This window comes from Schistocerca cancellata, chromosome 3, assembly GCF_023864275.1.
Source record: "Schistocerca cancellata isolate TAMUIC-IGC-003103 chromosome 3, iqSchCanc2.1, whole genome shotgun sequence".
Classification (NCBI taxonomy): Eukaryota; Metazoa; Arthropoda; class Insecta; order Orthoptera; family Acrididae; genus Schistocerca; species Schistocerca cancellata.
The window spans coordinates 341,124,391-341,144,740 of NC_064628.1; the positions used below are offsets into that span (position 1 = coordinate 341,124,391).

Consider the following 20,350-nt stretch of genomic DNA (forward strand, 5'->3'; position numbering starts at 1 on the left):
GGCGGAGCTGTCAGTTGTACTCCGATGATTAATGTGAAGAGGTTTACGACGTGATTCTGGCCATGCGGAGGGAATAAACAGACTCTGAAGGCAGGATAGTAGTTGGAGCCAGACGCATGGGACGTTCCATCTCGGAAATTCAATATTCGGAGATACATAGTGTCAAGAGTGTCCCGCGAATGCCCCATTTCAGCTATTACCTCTCACCTCGGACTGCATAGTGGCCGACAGCCTTCACTTAGCAGTGGCATCTTCGTAGAGACAGACAAGCACTAGTGAGTGATAGAGCCGCAGAAATCAATGTGGGACGTACGACAAACGTCTCCGTTAGAACAATGCGGCGATATTTGGCGTTAATGGGCTGTGGCAGCAGGAAACCGACGCGAGTGTCTTTGCTAACACCACGACATCGCCAACGGCGCCGCTGCTGAGCTCGTGACTGTATCGGTTGGATCCTAGACGAGTTTCTGCTGGTAAGAGCTGATGGTAAGGTTCGAATGGGCTGCAGACCTCACCGTGCCGTGGATCTAGGTTGTCAACAGGCACTGTACAAGGTGGTGGTGGCTCCATCATGGTGTGGGCTGTGTTTAAAGGAACGGACTGGGTCCTTTGGTCCAAAGGAACCGATGAATGACTGGAAATGGTTATGTCCGGTTACTTGGAGACCATTTTCTACCAAACAACGATGGAATTGTTATGAATGACAATGCCCCCTCTCACTGGGCCACAATTTTTGGCTATTGGTTCTAGACAGTTCGAGCAAATGATATAACCACCCAGACTGTCCAACATGAGTCTCACAGAACACTTATGGGACATAATCGAGAGGGCATTTCGTGCACAAAATCCTGCACCGGCAACACTTTCGCAATTATGTACGCTATAGAGAGGGAATGGCTCAATATTTCTGCAGGGAACTTCCAATCACTTGTTGAGTCCTTGCCACATCAATTTGCTGGACACGCCGAGCAAAATGTCTTCAGCACAAATTTTCCTATGCATAACTTCACAGACAAATTACGACCCACACTAAGCGATCACTGGCCATTCATCAGTTGCTGCGTCGACCTATTCGCGTCCTGACTCTCAGAGCACGATCTTCATCTATATCCATACTCCCTGAAGGTGTGTGGCGAAGGGTACCTTGAGTACCTCTATCGGTTCTCCCTTCTATTCCAGTCTCGTATTGTTCGTGGAAAGAAGGATTGTCGGGATGCTTCTGTCTGGGCTCTAATCTCTCTGATTTTATCCTCATGGTCTCTTCGCGAGATATACGTAGGAGGGAGCAATATACTGCTTGACTCCTCGGTGAAGGTATGTTCTCGAAACTTCAAAAAAAAAAACCGTATCGAGCTACTGAGCGTCTCTCCTGCAGAGTCTTCCACTGGAGTTTATCTATCATCTCCGTAACGCTTTCGCGATTACTAAATGATCCTGTAACGAAGCGCGCTGCTCTCCGTTGGATCTTCTCTTTCTCTTCTATCAACCCTACCTGGTACGGATCCCACACTGCTGAGCAGTATTCAAGCAGTGGGCGAACAAGCGTACTGTAACCTACTTGCCGGCCACTGTGGTCGAGCGGTTCTAGGCGCGTCAGTCCGGAACCGCGCGACCACTGCGGTCGCAGGATCGAATCCTGCCCCTAGGGCATGGATGTGTGTGATGTCCTTAGGTTAGTTAGGTTTAAGTTGTTCTAAGTTCTAGGGGACTGATGACCTCAGATGTTAAGTCCCGCTCAGAGCATTTTTTTTTTTTTTTGTAACCTACTTCCTTTGTTTTCGGATTATATTTCCTTAGGATTCTTCCAATGAATCTGAGTCTGACATCTGCTTCACGGCCGATCAACTTTATATGATCATTTCATTTTAAATCACTCCTAATGCGTACTCCCAGATAATTTATGGAATTAACTGCTTCCAGTTGCTGATCTGCTATATTGTAGCTTAATGATACGGGACCTTTCGTTCTATGTACTCGCAGCACATTACCCTTGTCTACATTGAGATTCAATTGCCATTCCCTGCACCATGCGTCAATTCGCTGCAGATCCTCCTGCATTTCAGTACAATTTTGCATTGTTACAACCTCTCGATATACCACAGCATCATCCGCAAAAAGCATCAGTGAACTTCCGATGTCATCCACAAGGTCATTTATGTATATTGTGAATAGCAACGGTCCTACGACACTCCCCTGCGGCACACCTGAAAACACTCTTACTTCGGAAGACTTCTCTCCATTGAGAAGGACATTCTGCGTTCTGTTATCTAGGAACCCTTCAATCCAATCACACAATTGGTCTGGTAGTCCATATGCTCTTACTTTGTTCATTAAATGACTGTGTGGAACTGTATCGATCGCCTTGCGGAAGTCAAGAAACACGGCATCTACCTGGGAAACCGTATCTATGGCCCTCTGAGTCTCGTGGACGAATAGCGCGAGCTGGGTTTCACACGATCGTCTTTTTCGAAACCCATGCTGATTCCTACAGAGTAGATTTCTAGTACTCGAACGTAATGCGTGTTCCAAAATTCTACAACTGATCGACGTTAGAGATATAGGTCTATAGTTTTGCACATCTGTTCGACGTCCTTCTTGACAACGGGGATGACCTGTGCCCTTTTCCAATCCTTTGGAACGCTACGCTCTTCTAGAGACCTACGGTACACCGCTGCAAGAAGGGGGGGCAAGTACTCTGTGTAAAATCGAACTGGTATCCCATCAGGTCCAGCGGCCTTTCCTCTTTTGAGCGATTTTAATTGTTTCTCTATCCCTCTGTCGTCTATTTCGATATCTACCATTTTGTCATCTGTGCGACAATCTAGAGAAGGAACTACAGTGCAGTCTTCCTCTGTGAAACAGCTTTGGAAAAAGACATTTAGTACTTCGGCCTTTAGTCTGTCATCCTCTGTTTCAGTACCATTTTGGTCACAGAGTGTCTGGACATTTTGTTTTGATCCACCTACCGCTTTGACATAAGACCAAAATTTCTTAGGATTTTCTGCCCTGTCAGTACATAGAACTTTACTTTCGAATTCATTGAACGCCTCTCGCATAGCCCTCCTCACACTGCATTTCGCTTCGCGTAATTTTTGTTTGTCTGCAAGGCTTTGGCTATGTTTATGTTTGCTGTGAAGTTCCCTTTGCTTCCGCAGCAGTTTTCTAACTCGGTTGTTGTACCACGGTGGCTCTTTTCCATCTCTTACGATCTTGCTTGGCACATGCTCATCTAACGCATATTGTACGATGGTTTGAACTTTGTCCACTGATCCTCAACACTATCTGTAATTGAGAAAAACTTTTGTGTTGAGCCGTCAGGTACTCTGAAATCTGCTTTTTGTCACTTTTGCTAAACAGAAAAATCTTCCTACCTTTTTTAATATTTCTATTTACGGCTGAAACCATCGATGCAGTAACCGCTTTATGATCGCTGATTCCCTGTTCTGCGTTAACTGTTTCAAATAGTTCGGGTCTGTTTGTCACCAGAAGGTCTAATATGTTATCGCCACGAGTCGGTTCTCTGTTTAACTGCTCAAGGTAGTTTTCAGATAAACCACTTAAAAACGTTTCACTGGATACTTTGTCCCTGCCACCCGTTATGAACGTTTGAGTCTCCCAGTCTGTATCCGGCAAATTAAAATCTCCACCCAGAACTATAACATGGGGGGGGGGGGGGGAAATCTACTCGAAATATTTTCCAAATTATCCTTCAGGTGCTTAGCCACAACAGCTGCTGAGCCAGGGGGCCTATAGAGACATCCAATTACCATGTCTGAGCCTGCTTTAACCGTAACCTTCACCCAAATTATTTCACATTTCGAATCTCCGTCAATTTCCTTCGATACTATTGCACTTCTTACCGCTATAAACACGCCTCCCCCTTCACTGTCCAGCCTGTCTCTGCGGTATACATTCCAATCTGAGTTTAGGATTTCACTACTGTTTACGTCTGGTTTCAGCCAGCTTTCTGTCCCTAGTACTATGCTGCACAGTCGTGTACTACTCCCTTACGAAGACTCGGTAGGCGCTTTACTTTCTCCCGACAACCTTACTGCCTTCACGTGCTGGGCGTGGAACAGTGCATCAATTCGTAAGGAAAGATCGATTCGAGCCAACCACAGCTCAAATGGATGTCCGAATGCTTTTGATCAGGTGATGTTGGGAGAAATCTCTTATCAAATTATGGTACACCTATTGGCGTCTCTTGCGTCTCTTGTGTGAAGTGACAACGGTAGGCTCAGTGCAGAAAGGCGACTTCAGTGAGCGGAAACACAGAGCAGTGGTTGTGGTGCTGGCATCTGCCAGAGCACAGCAGCTAATAACCAGCGAGGCCCGATGCCCCGCCCACCGTAGCCCGTGGCTGCGGCTGCGCTTGCGGCCAATACCGGCGCATCCGCCCGCCGGCACACTGCCACGGCGCACCACGCCACAGGCCGGTCGATACGCGCCGGATTTCAAAGCCGGCCGCAGACGCGGCCACAGCGGGCGAGCACGCCTGAGCCGATACGGGAATGCGCCGGCGACAGATTCTGCTGCCAGGCGAAACTCGGCTGCGGTCGCCGCCGCCCCCAGCTCAGATCGCGCCATCTGACAAGATCGCCCTTTATATATATATATATATATATATATATATATATATATATATATATATGTGTGTGTGTGTGTGTGTGTGTGTGTGTGTGTGTGTGTGTGTGTGTGTGTGTGTCTGTATGTCTGCTTGCGTCTGAGGCTGCCGCGATACCCGACAGGCCATCCGCGGCCAGAGTGGCTGATCTCATCGCTGCGACCAACCATCTATCGACGCTTTTCTAGAGTGGCATTCAATTACTACTGTAATTTTTTTGGCCAGTTTCGTTTCAAAAAAGCGGAATTTGTTGTGGGACAGCGTAGAATATTCCCTCTTCAGTCCTTAGAATTCTATGAAGTTTCAATACGTAGCGACGCTATACGTAGCCTCCAAAACGCTGTCTGTAACGAGATGCGTTCCAAGCAGAGCTGTAATTTTCTTTCGGCGAAAAACCAGAGCATTACAGATATTCAAAGGCGCTTGAAGAAAATCTACGGAGACCTCTCAGTGAACAAAAGCACGGTGAGTCCTTGGCCGAGGCGTCTGTCATCACCGTAGGAAAGTCACGTAAACCTGTCCGATCTCTGGCAGCCGCACGCAGCTGTGAGTCCTGCAATTTTGGAACGTGCGGACACTCTCATTCGAGCTGATCGACGGATCAAACTACGCGCTGCACAATTGGACGTCTCTGATGTTAGTGCTGACACACTCGTCCACCAGTTGGATACCCCTAAGGCGTGTGTCCGCTTGCTTCGTCGCCATCTGACGGAAGACCATAGCCGGCCGCTGTGGACGAGCGGTTCTAGGCGCTTCAGTCCGGAACCGCGCTGCTACTACGATCGCAGGTGCGAATCATGCCTCGGGCATGGATGTGTGTGATGTCCTTAGGTTGTTTAAGTAGTCATAAGTCCAGCGGACAGATGACCTCAGATGTTAAGTCCCATAGTGCTTAGAGCCACAGAAGACCATAAAGGGCAATGAAGGCTGCACTCTGCAGGAAGCAGTACGTCAATCAAGAGGAGGTTATTGATTCAGCAAGACGATGGCTCCGACATCGACGAATAGAGTGGTAACCTGCGAGCATACAGGCACTTACAGTAAGGTGGCGTAAGGCTGTCGCATTGACCATACATTATATTGAAAAATAGGTTAAAATGGTTGAAATGGCTCTAAGCACTATGGGACTTAACATCTGAGGTCATCAGTCTCCTAGACTTAGAACTACTTAAACCTAACACATCCATGCCCGAGGCAGGATTCGAACCTGCGACCGTAGCAGCAGCGCGGTTCCGGACTGAAAAATAGGTTTTTGTAGCCAAAATAGTGGGGAATAATATGGTGTGTTGGAATTACAAATAAAACCAATCTGCTCACAGAAAGAAAAATACGTTGCATTACTTACTGAGCGCCCCTCGTACATATGATTCCTCTTTACAGCAGCCCTCATTCCGATGCTACTTCAGTAGTGTGAAGCAGATGATGTTGTCGGAAAGTGACAGGTTCCTACAATTTACACACATGCTGGCAAAGTGACGTCGATGGGCCACGTGTTGGTGAGAATGTAACAGCAGTCGACACGTTTCTTGAATGCTTCGACCTATCACGAATCATTGTCCACCACTTCCGTGGCCGAGGTCTTTAACGGCCGCCTGTGCAGTGGCACTCGACTCGGTTGTAACCGGTTCGAATCCTGACGCCGAAAGGAATATTCGCTCATATTCTTCGGCCGACAATTTAAGAGATGTGGTGGAGTGAATTTCCAGCTCAACACGTCGCGCGTTCAATTAGAAATCTCTCCTCAACGTTTTATGGAGTGAGGATAAATGACATCGTTGTTCGTGATCGGTCCGTCAGATAAGGACGTTAAGCCCGGTGGTCCCCTTGTAAATTAGCAGATTATTACTGCTTGTCATCTTGCATTAGAAACGTAGCTTGCCATGGAGCCTGGAGGAGGTCAGATTTTGGTTCTCACGCCCGCACGGGTGACGCTGGCTACTGTGCTGGGCAAGCAGTGTACTTGACTAATGCTGCGTGCAATAAGTTACACATACTCTCTGTGAATCTGAAGAAGTACTATTAAATATTAATCTATATTTTACACACTTTGTCTGTCAAATTCTGTGGATAACGCAACGACACTGCTAAAATTTCTAGTCATTAACGAAAATAATTTCGGAGATGTAAATTTTTACCTTAAACACATAATAAACGTACTGGCATTTTTAAACTTGGGTTAGAAACTGTAAGGTATGCATGAATAGCATCAATTTAAACTGCAACCAAGAGGAGAGTTTCACACTATGTAATTATCTGGAATTTTCTTAGTTTCATTGCCACAGATTTCTGACCTAATTAACAGTAGATAAGAAAATTATTTCATGTGTTTTGGCTGTATGAGTGTTTTGGGGGGACTGAGAGAGTGAATGGAGGACATACGGAAAGTGAGAATGTGGTATTTTATAGAACTATGTAAATCAAAAGTGGTTCAAATGGCTCTGAGCACTATGCGACTTAACTTCAGAAGTCATCAGTCGCCTAGACCTTAGAACTAATTAAACCTAACTAACCTAAGGACATCACACACATCCATGCCCGAGTCAGGATTCGAACCTGCGACCGTAGCGGTCGCTCGGTTCCAGACTGCAGCGCCTAGAACCGCACGGCCACTCCGGCCGGCAAAAACTATGTAAATGTAAGCGTTGTTGTGTAATAGGGGAATTTGTGACGTATGTCCGAATGATCTTGTAAAGGAAAGCCAGAGGGGTTATTGATTATTAAATTTATTAGTAAATAATTTTGTGGAAAGGAATCATATTTTGTTTTCATTAAAATGTGAACAGGTGAGTAATGGTATGAATATTTACAGATGGCCTTTGAAGTACTCGCCATCAGAGCTGGTTTTGCATTGAGCTAGCATTTGTCAACTGTGGAATTACTCTTATGACGCAAAAACGACGAGTTCAATTCATAGCAACATTTCCTACATTATAAAGTATTAAATCATTAAAGTATAAAAGTATTAAATCATTAAAATCTAGTTTCGAAATTATCATATTTCTTGTTTAAATTACGTGTGGTAAACTGATTGGCTGGCCAACAGCCTTACCGCAGTGGTAACACCGGTTCCTGCCAGGTCACCGAAGTTAAGCGCTGTCGGGCAGGGGTAGCACTTGGATGGATGACCATATCCGGCCTGCCGAGCGCTGTTGGCAAGCGGGGTGCACTCAGCCCTTGTGGCAAACTGAGGAGCTACTCCGGTCTCGTGAACTGACATGCGGCTGGGAGTGCAGTTTCCTGGCCACATGCCCCTCCATATCCGCATAAGGGCTGAGGATAATACGGCAGCCTGACGGTACCATTGGGCCTTCCAAGGCTTGCTGGGACGGAGCTAAGTTTTGTAACCTGGTTGGCTGACAGTAGAAATTCCACGAGTGTAGACGTGCTCGAGGTGATCTGATTAGCTGCTGCCTGCCGCTGTGGCCGAGCAATTCTAGGCGCTTCAGTCCGGAACCGCGGTGCTGCTACGGTCGCTGGTTCGAATCCTGCCTCGGGCATGGATGTGTGTGATGTCTTTAAGTTAGTTAGGTTTAAGTAGTTCTAAGTCTAGGGGACTGATGACCTCAGATGTTAAGTCCCATAGTGCTTAGAGCCATTTGAACCATTTGATTAGCTGCTTAACATACTAGCCGATAGATATTCAGCATTTCCTGCGCGTTTGAATAGGGTTTGGTGCTTCAGATGTATGAGTGGATATAGCCGCTCGGGAGCCGTCTTTTGGTAAACACGTACGTTAAAACGTGCTGATCATATTTGTATCAAAATGAAGAAATAAGTTCGTTTGACCGGTTCTCGTGTAGTTGATGAAAAGTGACTACGGTGTTGAGTATTTTGTGAAAGATTGAGCTTTGTGAATGATTTATTGTAGGAGACTTAGCGTTTGAACATTTCAAGTCGTACATAAACTCCGCGTAGCGTGTTTCGTACAAATTGCGAGACATTATGGCAAGCATTTCTGTACAAGAAGACTACTAAAATGGTTTAAATGTCTCTAGGCAGTATGGGACTTAACATCTGAGGTCATCAGTCCCCTAGACTTAGAACTACTTAAACATAACTAACCTAAGGATATTATACACATCCAAGCCCGACTCAGAATTCGAGCCAGCGACCGTAGCAGCCGCGCGGTGCCGGACTGAAGCGCCTAGAACCGCTCGGCCACAATAGCCTGCGAGGTCTACTGAACGATTGACCGTGTTAACTCCCAGGTAGTCGTGAATCAGTAACTATTTAGGACGTTTAAAATATCGGGTCAGACTAAATATCTTTTGACTGCTTTTTTGTTTGAACTTGTTACTGAGACAGTCAGTAACATTATATAGTTAATGACGGGATTTTAAATATGGACTTGATGTCTATTTTCCTTGTGTCAGAGACATTAATTAACTAAAAGGAAATGTTAGACTTTTTTTAAAACGAGTCATCCAGCAATCGCGAATACTCGATAGTTTTTCAGCTGCTGCCCATGTACTGGAGATACGTGGCCTTTGCGCGGTAGGTATTTAGCCGAATTTTTGTCAAGCTGCATTTGTCGGCTAAACCATTATCCACCATCGCAGAGTTAAGGGGCAGACAACCTGAAGCCTGTGCAGGTAGGTGGAGAGATTGTTTGAAGGATAGCGAGAGAGCAATCCGCCCCGACGCACCCTTGATGATATTTGAAAGGGCTCAGGCTATGACGACATACTAAATACAAACTTTTTACGATCAACCGCCCAGATGCACTTAAAACGCAACTCTCACACATTGTGTGGAAAGTGACTATTGTGCGCGTGGATAGTAAATGCTTTCTCATTAAAAGAAGGTGGCACATTTGCGCTTCTGTTGTATTTATTGGTACACTGCTCGTTTCTGTCTTTAAGACAATTTTCAAGAGATTTTCTCTTGTAGAAAAATGAGCCATATGAATTAAAATTGTATTCGATGTGTTTCCACATACACTGTCTTGTTAGTCTCACGCAGGGGCAGTTCAATAACGCTGCTGAACCTACCCCGTAGGATACCTTAGCCATACAACATTTTCTTTTTTAATTTCGTAGTCTAAACAGCAAAAGTAATCGGAATCTCTTTCTGTTACACCACTCGAAAAAGCACAAACGTGTTACGATTACGTGTATTTCATGGCTTACTATCTCGCTAAAAGTTTTCTGCAAGTGATACCTTTCTGAGAGATTGATTCTGTTCTCTAGTATAGCAATATTTGTGAAATAAACTACAAGAGCTCTAGGACAGATGCATTTCCTATGTTTAGCCCAAAGACACTGTTACACATACAGGGTGCAGCGGGTATAAGTACTGATATTTTTATATGTGGTACCTTACATGCTAACACATCAGTCTACTGACTGTTTTTTTCTCTGCATCGAACAGTCAACCTGAAGTTTCCTGCACTATCTTAACTGCACTACTAAGTGGACTATGCCTGTCAGTGTAGACTAATAGTTTTGTGTACGCACTTCCACACTTCAACACCTGAACCTGTTGCCGAGAGGAAAGAAACATTAATGACTTACTCTTGCAACATATTTTTGGAGGTACTACCCAAGCTAAAAGCATGCAACTTGTAATAGCTACAATTAATAGTCTGGAAATGACGTAAAGACTGAGGTAATGTTGTTCAGTACACCGTTCTTCAGTCATGAATAGAAATATCTGTAGTAATAACCGTTACAGCCTGTACAACAAACTATGAACAATCTATTTTGTTGGTACTGATATATTTACAATAGTTTCTAAGAGAAGTATGAACACCTTTTGTACGTTTCTAAATTTGTAGCTTGAGATACAGCGAACAGGTGAGTAATGGTATGAATATTTACAGATGGCCTTTGAAGTACTCGCCATCAGAGCTGGTTTTGCATTGAGCTAGCATTTGTCATCTGTGGAATTACTCTTATGACACAAAAAACGACGAGTTCAATTCATAGCAACATTTCCTACATTATAAAGTATTAAATCAATACGGGAGTCATTTGTAAACATATTTACAGCTACAGTAGATTTCATCCACAAAGAAATGAATTTTAGGGTTTAACGTCCAGTCGGCATCGAGTTGATTTGGACAGAGCACAAGCTCGATTTGTTTCAAGGCTGAGGAGGAAAACTGCCTAGAGTGGTTTAGGGACATCACGGACAACCTTAGTCTGGACGAACGGATGCACGTTCGACCCGTCGCCCTCTCGAAGGCGAGTCCAGTGTGCTAACCTCTGTTTAAACTCGCTCAGTAGCTTTCTTCGACGCAGTGCATGTAAGCAAATAAACGGTCAAAAATTCGCTTCCTACTTAGATCCAATTTTACCGATTATGCGTTCAGAAAATTTTGTTCAAACGAGCAATGAACATTGCACATAATATTGGTTCACAAATTATCTCAAAAAAATTATCCGCTGTGAAAATATGTTATTTCCGCTGACATAACACATGTAGGAAAATATGCAACATGGCGAAAACTATTTATGCATACACTTGAATGTAACAGACATACTATTTAGTTATTTTTGGTTTCAGTGGATGAAACGTCAGCACGGATACTGCAGGTAGAGTACATTCCATGAAAGTCGTGAAACTGACTGTGATGCCGAAGTGGCTACAAATTTAGATTTATGTGCTTGGTCTAAAGTTGGTTGTGTACCCCAGTTCTCTCAGTTCTCTGGGGAATGTCTTCCACTTGAAGGCGTATGTTTACTAGCAGAAGTTGACATTTCTGGCAGATTGATGTATTCACGATTGTTGGGCTTAATTAAAGCAGAAACGCGAGATATCTGATCTAACGAAAAGAATTGATCAGCAACTGTAGAGTGCTTTGTACTATGGATTTGTTGAATTGTTTTTGTTGTCTACTTCTTTTTGATTGCTCTTTAATTACCTCCATTCAATTTTGGATATTGTCGTTGTGCACTTTGGCGTAATTGATATCTCTGACCCCATTGTATTCAATTTTTTTTTGTATTTCTGTCGACCCCAGAGATAGTCATCGACCATCTTACCCTTAAAGAACCTTATAATAGTTAGGAATTTCGCTTCACCGCTTGTGAACAGCCAATATCAATATTTTACCATCCTGTACGTAATTTTGCTAGCATACTCTGAGTAAAAATAAACCCTAATAATACAAATGTAAGAATTTCATTTTTTGCTACATACAGTTACGCCTGAACCTGTACACTAATTTCTGTTAGCGATAACGTTTTCTTTACAGGGAGTGTAGTGGAACCAACATTGAGATCATTGTCTGATTACGTGTCCGTACTGCTGCTCTCTTCTGAACTCTGCATGCGTGAGATGGTATCTTCAGTACATTTCAGGCCATAGGTTCAGTACCAGATTCCTAAAACACTCACAGAGCGTCATTGCGCAACTGTGGTAATAAGAAAGATCAGAACCAGTCTCATACATGTTACATGATTTCAGTTAGATTACGTCATGGTCACACAGATTGTAAAATCATATACTGGATTGTAAGGAGTACCCAAGAGCAGATATAGACTCAGATCACAATGTAGTAGTGATGAAGAGTAGGCTGAAGTTTAAGAGATTAGTCTGGAGGACTCAAAATGCAAAGAAGTGGGGTACAGAAGTACTAAGGAATGACGAGATACACTCAAAGTTCTCTAAGGCTATAGATACAGCAATAAGGAATGGCTCAGTAGGCAGTACAAATGAAGAGGAATGGACACCTCTAAGAAGGGCAGTCAAAGAAGTTGTAAAGAAAAACGTAAGTACAAAGAAGGTAACTGCAAAGATATCGTGGATAACAGCAGAAATACTTCAGTTGATCGATAAAAGAAGAAGTACAAAAATGTTAAGGGAAATTCAGGAACAGAGAGATACAAGCCACTGAGGAATGAAAGAAATAGGAAATGCAGGGAAGCTAAGACGAAATGTCTGCAAGAAAAGTGTGAAGAAATCGAAAAAGAAATTATTGCCAGAAGGACTGACTCAGCATATAGGAAAGTCAAAACAACCTTCGGTAACATAAAAATCAAGGGTGATAACAAGGGTGGTAACATTAAGAGTGCACCGGGAATTCCATTGCTAAATGCAGTGGAAAGAGCGGACAGGTGTAAAGAGTACATTGAAGGCCTCCATGAGGGTGAAGATTTAAGAGGTGATGGTTTAAAAGAGCTTTGGGGGAGCTAAGATCAAATATGACAGAAGTGATAGGTAACATTCGATCAGAATTTTTCAACTCAATGGGGAAGTGGCAACAAAACGACTATTCACCTTGGTATGTAGAATGTATGAGTCTGGCGACATACCATCTGACTTTCTGAAAAGCATCATCCACACTATTCCGAAGACTGCAAAAGCTGACAAGTGCAAGAATTATCGCACGGTCAGCTTAACAGCGCATGCATCCAAGATGCTGACAAGAATAATACACAGGAGAATGTAGAAGAAAATTGAGGATGTGTTAGATGAGAATCAGTTTGGCCTTAGGAAAGGAATAGGCACCAGAGAAGCAATTCTGACGTTGGGGCTGATAATGGAAGCAAGGCTAAAGAAAAATCAAGACACACTCACAGGATTTGACGACCTGGAAAAAGCGTTCGACAATGTAAAACGGTGCAAAATGTTCCAAATTGTGAGAAAAATAGGGGTAAGCTATAGGGAGCGACAGATAATATATAATATGTATAAGAACCAAGAGAGAGTAATGAGAGTGGACGACCAAGATCGAAGTGCTCCCATTATAAGGGGTGTAGGACAAGGATGTTGTCTTTCAACCCACTGTTCAATCTGTATATTGAAGAAGCAATTATGGAAATAAAGGTTCAGGAGTGTGATTGAAATTCAAGGTGAAAAGATCTGAATGATGCGATTCGCTGATGACATGGCTATCCTGAATAAAAGTGAAGAAGACTTTCAGGATCTGATGAATGGAATGAACAGTCTAATGAGCACAGAATATAGACTGAGAGTAAATCGAAGAATGACGAAAGTAATGAGAAGTAGCAGAAATGACAACAGCGAGAAACTTAACATCAGGATTGATGGTCAAGAAGTAGATGAAGTTAAGAATTTCTGCTACATCAGCAGCAAAATAACCGTGATGGACGGAGCAAGGAGGACATCAACAGCAGATTTGCACTGGAAAAAAGGGAATTCCTGGCCAAGAGAAGCCTTCTACTGTCAAACATAGGCCTTAATTTGAGGAAGAAATTTCTGAGAATATACGTCTGGAGCACAGCATTGTATGGTAGTGAAACTTGGACTGTGGGAAAGCCGGAACAGAAGAGAATTGAAACTTTCGAAACTTGTTGCTACAGGAGAATGTTGAAAATTAGGTAGATTGATAAGGTACGGAATGAGGAGGTTTTGCGCAGAATCGGAGAGGAAAGGAATACGTGAAAAACACTGACAAGGTCGTGGCTGAATGTACAAAAAAATAAGAACGACAGAGACGACCGCAGTTCTGAGTGTCAATCGTATATCACTTGCAGGCATCGAGCGAGCGCGTGTGTTTTTTACGTTTCACCGGAGGCGGCAGTGGCTGCTGTCGGCGCGAGCTGTGAAACTGAGAACGTAACCTAGATCTCTCTCGACCGTTAAATACCAGTCGGATACGTTTCCTATATCTTCAGCGAAGCCGAGACCCCTAGTTATTCCCCAGCTAAGTTAATTTACTTGGTACACGCTATTTGGCTGGAATAGCACGCATGTCGTTGCCCTCAAATCGCTTGCAAGCATTAACTGTCAGTGTTCGGTGCGCTTCTCCATATTAGGAGACTTTGCATCTACCTCATTACGAGTTATGACGAGAACAAGTGTTTACGTAATGACTCTCGCAATCCTCACATCGTAGCGCGAGTTGCTTTGCTCTACATCTATATCTACATTTACGTGATTACTCTCATATTCACAATAAAGTGCCTGGCAGAGGGTTCAATGAACCACCTTCAAGCTGTCTCTCTACCGTTCCACTCTCGAACGGCGAGCGGCAAAAACAAACACTTAAATTTTTCTGCGTGAGCCCTTATTTTTCTTATTTTATCGTGATGATCATTTCTCCCTATCTTGGTGGGTGCCAACAGAATGTTTTCGCAATCGGAGGAGAAAACTGGTGATTGAAATTTCATGAAAAGATCCCATCGCAACGAAAAACGCCCTTGTTTTAATGACTGGCACTCCAATTCACGTATCATGTCTGTGGCATTATCTCCTCTACTTCGCGATAGTACAAAACGTGCTGCTCTTCTTTGTACTTTGTACTTTTTCGCCGGCCACTGTGGCCGAGCGGTTCTAGGCGCTTCGGCTCGGAACCACGCTGCTGCTACGGTCGCAGATTCGAATCCTGCCTCGGGCATGGATGTGTGTGATGTCCTTAGGTTAGTTAGGTTTAAGTAGTTACAAGTCTAGGGGACTCATGACCTCAGATGTTAAGTCCCGTTGTGCTCAGAGCCATTTGAACGATTTTTAGAAGTAGTAAACAAGAGCATTTGTCTAGTTCATTCGACAAAAATAATTTCTAGATTTCTTTTCTGAAACAAACCCAATGAACAGTATGATGAAGAGAAAACGAGTAATCATTATGGATTAACTCAACACTGGAATCAATCTGACGGCTCTAGTAATTACAGCTCCATTCAAACCATTACGCCACAAACACGAATAAAAGTGCTGTGTTACTATGTTAAGTCAAATACTGGTAGCGATAAGGGGAAAATAGGGATCCCTTTTTTTTGTTTGTTTTGTGTTCACGCTTGATTTAGTCCTAACGAAGTGGAACTGTAAACCTTCAAATACTGCCAGAATCGTTCATAATTTCTTATGATGCGTGTATAACACAGAACGCGCTAAGAATATTCCTGTATTCCGTTTTGTGTAGCTACGTGTCCTGTGTGATGAAATTGTTATCATACCAGCATAAATTAACGGAGAATGAAGCAATCATACTCATTCGAAGAACTGGAGCAGCTGCAGAAACTTCCCACAACTTACTACAGCAACGCCTACAATACCTGGGTAGTCTCAGTGCACGGGCGAGATGCTTGGCGGTTTGCCTGCCTCAATCGCAGCCAGGCGCACTGTTGTTCTAGCCAACAGTTACGATGTGTTTTATTTCCAAAGTACTGCAGGAAGCATTACGCCCCAACCATAAAGAGATTTGAAAATAAACAGAGTCGATATGTTTTAAAATAGCAAGGGAGTGGAGCACAAACCGATTTGCACTATCGGAATTACTACTTGCCTATTCGTAATATCGCACTAAAGCATACATGTATTTATCAATCTTTATTCCGGCACACAAATGTTCCAGTGTGTTCCAGTGTATGTCCCACGATCGTTTCAGTTTGATGGTCCATGAACTGTTAAAACGCATATGCGGAAATTGCTTCAGTATGACTGTAAAATAGCTGCAAAATACAAACAGTAAATGACGTGTTCGGAAACATGCGAAAAGCAGGCGAAAACCTATCCAGGTCGACGCTGTCGGGCTTTTGGTAAGGAAAGTAATTGCTATGGTTATCGGTTACACAACGACAGACAAAAAAGTAAAGCAACCTGCAGGGCAGGAGGAAATGAAACGAAACTTCACGGGTTAAGAGGGTGCATGATTACAAACTCAAGTCAAATTTACAAAGAATTCGCCAGTATGAGCCCACATAACAGTATGACGTTGCTCCCCCCTCACCTGTATACAGACAGATTACACTGGGAAGGGTACTTTAAAGCCGTTCTATTCTCTCCTGAGGCAAGCTGGCCCACAACTTATGCTACTGGTCCTTGATATCCTGAATCCTAACACTGGGCTAGAGTTGATGCCCGAGCTAGTCCTACTTATATCCTATTGGGGACAGATTTGCGGATCTTGCTGATGATATGAGAAGCACAGAATCACGCAGACATCATGTGCCTTGTGCGTGGACGAGCCATGTGTGTTGACGAGCATTGTCCTGTTGAAGACTGGCACCTCGACACTGTTGCATGAGATGTAAGCGCTACTGTGTTGTCAGTTTTCCTTCAATCACTCCCATCCATAAACTGCGCTCGTGACCGTTAGCTGTGCACACCATGAGGCCTGGAGAAGAGTGAGACCGCTCACCAGGTCGCTTCCATATTCGCCAACGACGGTCATCCGAACCATGAGTCATCGCTGAACTGACATGCGACGTCATTCATCAGTAGTCTATGCTCCCCAGTCACGGCACCCTTCAAAAGACAGCCGTTTGTGTTGTGGTGCTAATGACAGCCTACGCTTGGGACTGTAATTCCCTAGTCCGGTTGCTGCTGGTCTCCGACCATTGGTTCGGGAGTCCATTAATTGTTCTCGGATGGTAGGTGCAATGTGAAGAAATTACTAAGTGCTTGATGCACAATACGGAGACACTCTGTTATGATGCACAGCCATCGTCGATGGGAATCTTGACGACGGATATGGAGTCCAACAACGTGACACGCTCACATCCGAATGTCCCACCAATCTGGATATTGCAGCATTCGACCAGCTGACCAAATGTAGACCCACATTAGCGTTCCTTAAAACTCTGACAACTGCCGATAAGGCTGTCTCCCACGAGTACGTGGCATCTCCGTATCCTTCACAGTGATCGCTCAGCATCTACGCTGTTCAGGTCCCTTATATACCCTAACACACTCAGATGGCTGTTCTACATGTCACGGAGAATTGCAACTCTACTCATTTCAGTACACGTCGGTGAGGTGTACGGGTCCGAAGTTACGTTAACATTGGCCATTGTCTTCTGGATTATTTACGTTTTCTATCAGGCATTTTATATTCAGAGGGTGATTTTACTAAGTGGGACAAGTTGCAGAGAAAGATCACTAACAAGGTAAGGAGCGAAAAGAAGTGGACATATGTCGGAAATGCATGGTCTCTATGCTATGGTGCATTTATTAATTTGTCATGCCTATACTGTACACTGCATAGTGCCACATGCTACGATGAGATCACCATAAGACAAGGTGTTCAAACTGCGACGTGGAGTGACTAACGTATACGCACAAACGTGCCATCCTGTAACCGAATGGAATCAAAGACAGCATGAATGCATTGTTCCAGGGTCTGCACGCCCGGGATAGCCTCAGCACACATGACTTCTTTCAGGTTCCCTCACAAGGTTGAGGTCTGGCATCCATGTGGGCCATGCGACTAGACCATCTCGTCCGATCAACGGGCCAGTGTAGATACTGTCGAGTTTCCTCCACACGGAAATGAGGAAGTGAGCCGGAAGACCATGATCAATAGCCACGTTGCCCTTAGTACCATGAAATACGATTGTTCCAGCAGTACAAGCAGGGTTACTCGCAGAAAGTATTGATACACGTGACTTGTGAGGCGTTGTGGGAGGATAACTGGTCCCGTGAGATGGCCACCAATAATCCTCGCCCACACACCGAGGCTAAGCCAGTTCTGATGTTTCGCTGCCATCAAACCATGGGAATTCTCCGCAGCCCCTAGGTGGTGGGATGCCCCTCATAAGGGTAGTCTTGTACAGGAAGAATGGATGACAGAAATCCCAGTACAGTCGTAGCATGTGTGACAAACCAGCGACAATACAGTCGTCGTCGAGGCGCGCTTTGTGATAGGGATAATGGCAGCTGTCGTGGAAAATGTTTTTTGTCGTCGTCTGGTTTACTCCACGCAGGAGAGTCACCAGCCAAGTACTGGTGCCACGGTCGTATTCTACAGTGTTTAACACCTGTTCCTCCAAGGACATTCATAGTTACGCGTTTCCATAACAGGACATCACTCACGCAAACGACGAAATTCTGTTGCATACAGTCTTTGGTGCTGTCGGCGGGAACACATTTCCCCGAACTGTCACTCTCCCAGTACCGTTTTCCAGTACGTATGCAAAGACCATAGGCCTGTTCCTGGTTGGTACATCGGGCCATAGTCTCTTAACGCTGCACTACATACGACCCAACAACATCAGCGGCCGAGCCCTGGTGCCGATGTGTGAACGCGTTGCTGTCGTAGACAACATTACTGCCCTCTTGAGCGTTGAATTAAAGCGTTAACACAGAGAACATTAGCAGATTCCCGGTGTGTTCTCAATGAACCACAGAAACTTACACTGACAAAGACATGTGGTCCGAGTTCAGAGGTTTAATGAAGTTCTGGAAAGTACCGACCTGAATGTGGAGCCGTGCCATTTTCAGTGCCGTGGCCAAAAGCCCTAGGCTTCTCGGTTGAGGACCCATGGCTCGAATAGCCCGATCGCTGTGGTCGTACAGATACTCGATTGTACTTATATGAACCTGATGTCTGTTCCTTCGGACATGTCCGAAAGAACAGACACCAGTGATAACCTGCAGTCGTCTAGAACGAAATTAGAATTACATTAATACCTTCAGCTGCTGACGGGCGTTGATATATATATCAACGTGGACAGGTGAAAATGTATGTTCCAACCGGGACTCAAACCCGGGATTTCCTGCTTACATGGCAGACGCTCTATCCATCTGAGCCACCAAGGGCACAGAGCATAGTGCGACTGCGGTGGCTATCTCACGCACGCCTCCCGCGAGATCCACATTCTCATCTTTCATATGTCCGAAAGAACAGACACCATATCCATAAACGTATGTAGTTCTGGCAATACCGGCCATGACCTTCTTCTTCTGTGCGGATGCACACATATTGCCCGAACTCTTACGGGACTTGGTAAGAATGTCTTCCACGAGTTATGAGTGTGTTGGGTAGGTACACTACATATAAGGTGAGAATGTGGATCTCGCGGGAGGCGTGCACGAGATAGTCCCTGCAGTCGCACTGTCTTCTGTGCCCTCGGTGGCTCAGATGGTTAGAGCGTCTGCCATGTAAGCAGGAGATCCTGGGTTCGAGTCCCGGTCGGGCCACACATTTTGACCTATCCCCGTTTATATATATATATATATATATATATATATATATATATATATATATATATATATATATAAACGCCCGTCAGCAGGTGAAGATATTAATATATAATTCGATTTTGATTCACGGTTAGGCTTAAATGCAGAGTGTTTGGTGGAAAGGGTAGTACGGTAAACTCATCCTGGTGCTTGGTACTCTTCGAACCAAACACTTACACTCAGACCTGTGTGATACGTTGCATTGTCTTGCTGGTAGATGTCGAAGTGCCTAGGGGAAAACAAATTGCACCAAGGGGTGTACAGGGTCCCCGACAATAGACTAATACTTGTGTGGGTCCATTGAGCCTTCTGAAATGATGATAATACTCAGGTAACACCCGAAAACATTCCACAGACCATAAGTCTCCGTCCTCCGACTCGGGTGTTTACATTCAGACTTTTCACACCGTACATATTAAAGAACGTCTTCAAAAAAATGGTTCAAATGGCTCTGAGCACTATGGGACTTAATTTCTGAAGTCATCAGTCCCCTAGAACTTAGAACTACTTCAGTCTAACTAACCTAAGGACGACACACACATCCATGTCCGAGGCAGGATTCGAACCTGCGACCGTAGCGGTCGCGCGGTTCCAGACTGTACCGCCTAGAACCGCTCGGCCACCCCGGCCGGCAGAACGTCTTCCAGATGGAGCATAAAAACCAGGCGCTTGCTGCGGAGGCCCATACGCAGCAACTGCTACCAACCTCTTGGTTCATCTGAGCGGTCGGTTGCTCAACAGTTATTCGTCTATTCGTCTGTACACATCTCCACGCTCGTTGTTCACCCCTGTCATCTATGGGCCGTGGTGCACCACAGTTTCCACGCCCCTAGTTTGGGATAGCGCTATTTCTCCAGG

General features: G+C 44.6%; 1 non-coding gene across 1 annotated transcript; it reads left to right on the plus strand.

The window, feature by feature from the left end:
• The first annotated feature begins 19,375 nt into the window (after positions 1–19,375).
• Positions 19,376–19,450, plus strand: Trnat-ugu (transfer RNA threonine (anticodon UGU)). Its single transcript has one exon. It is a non-coding gene; the product is annotated as a tRNA-Thr (tRNA).
• The last annotated feature ends 900 nt before the right edge of the window (positions 19,451–20,350 follow it).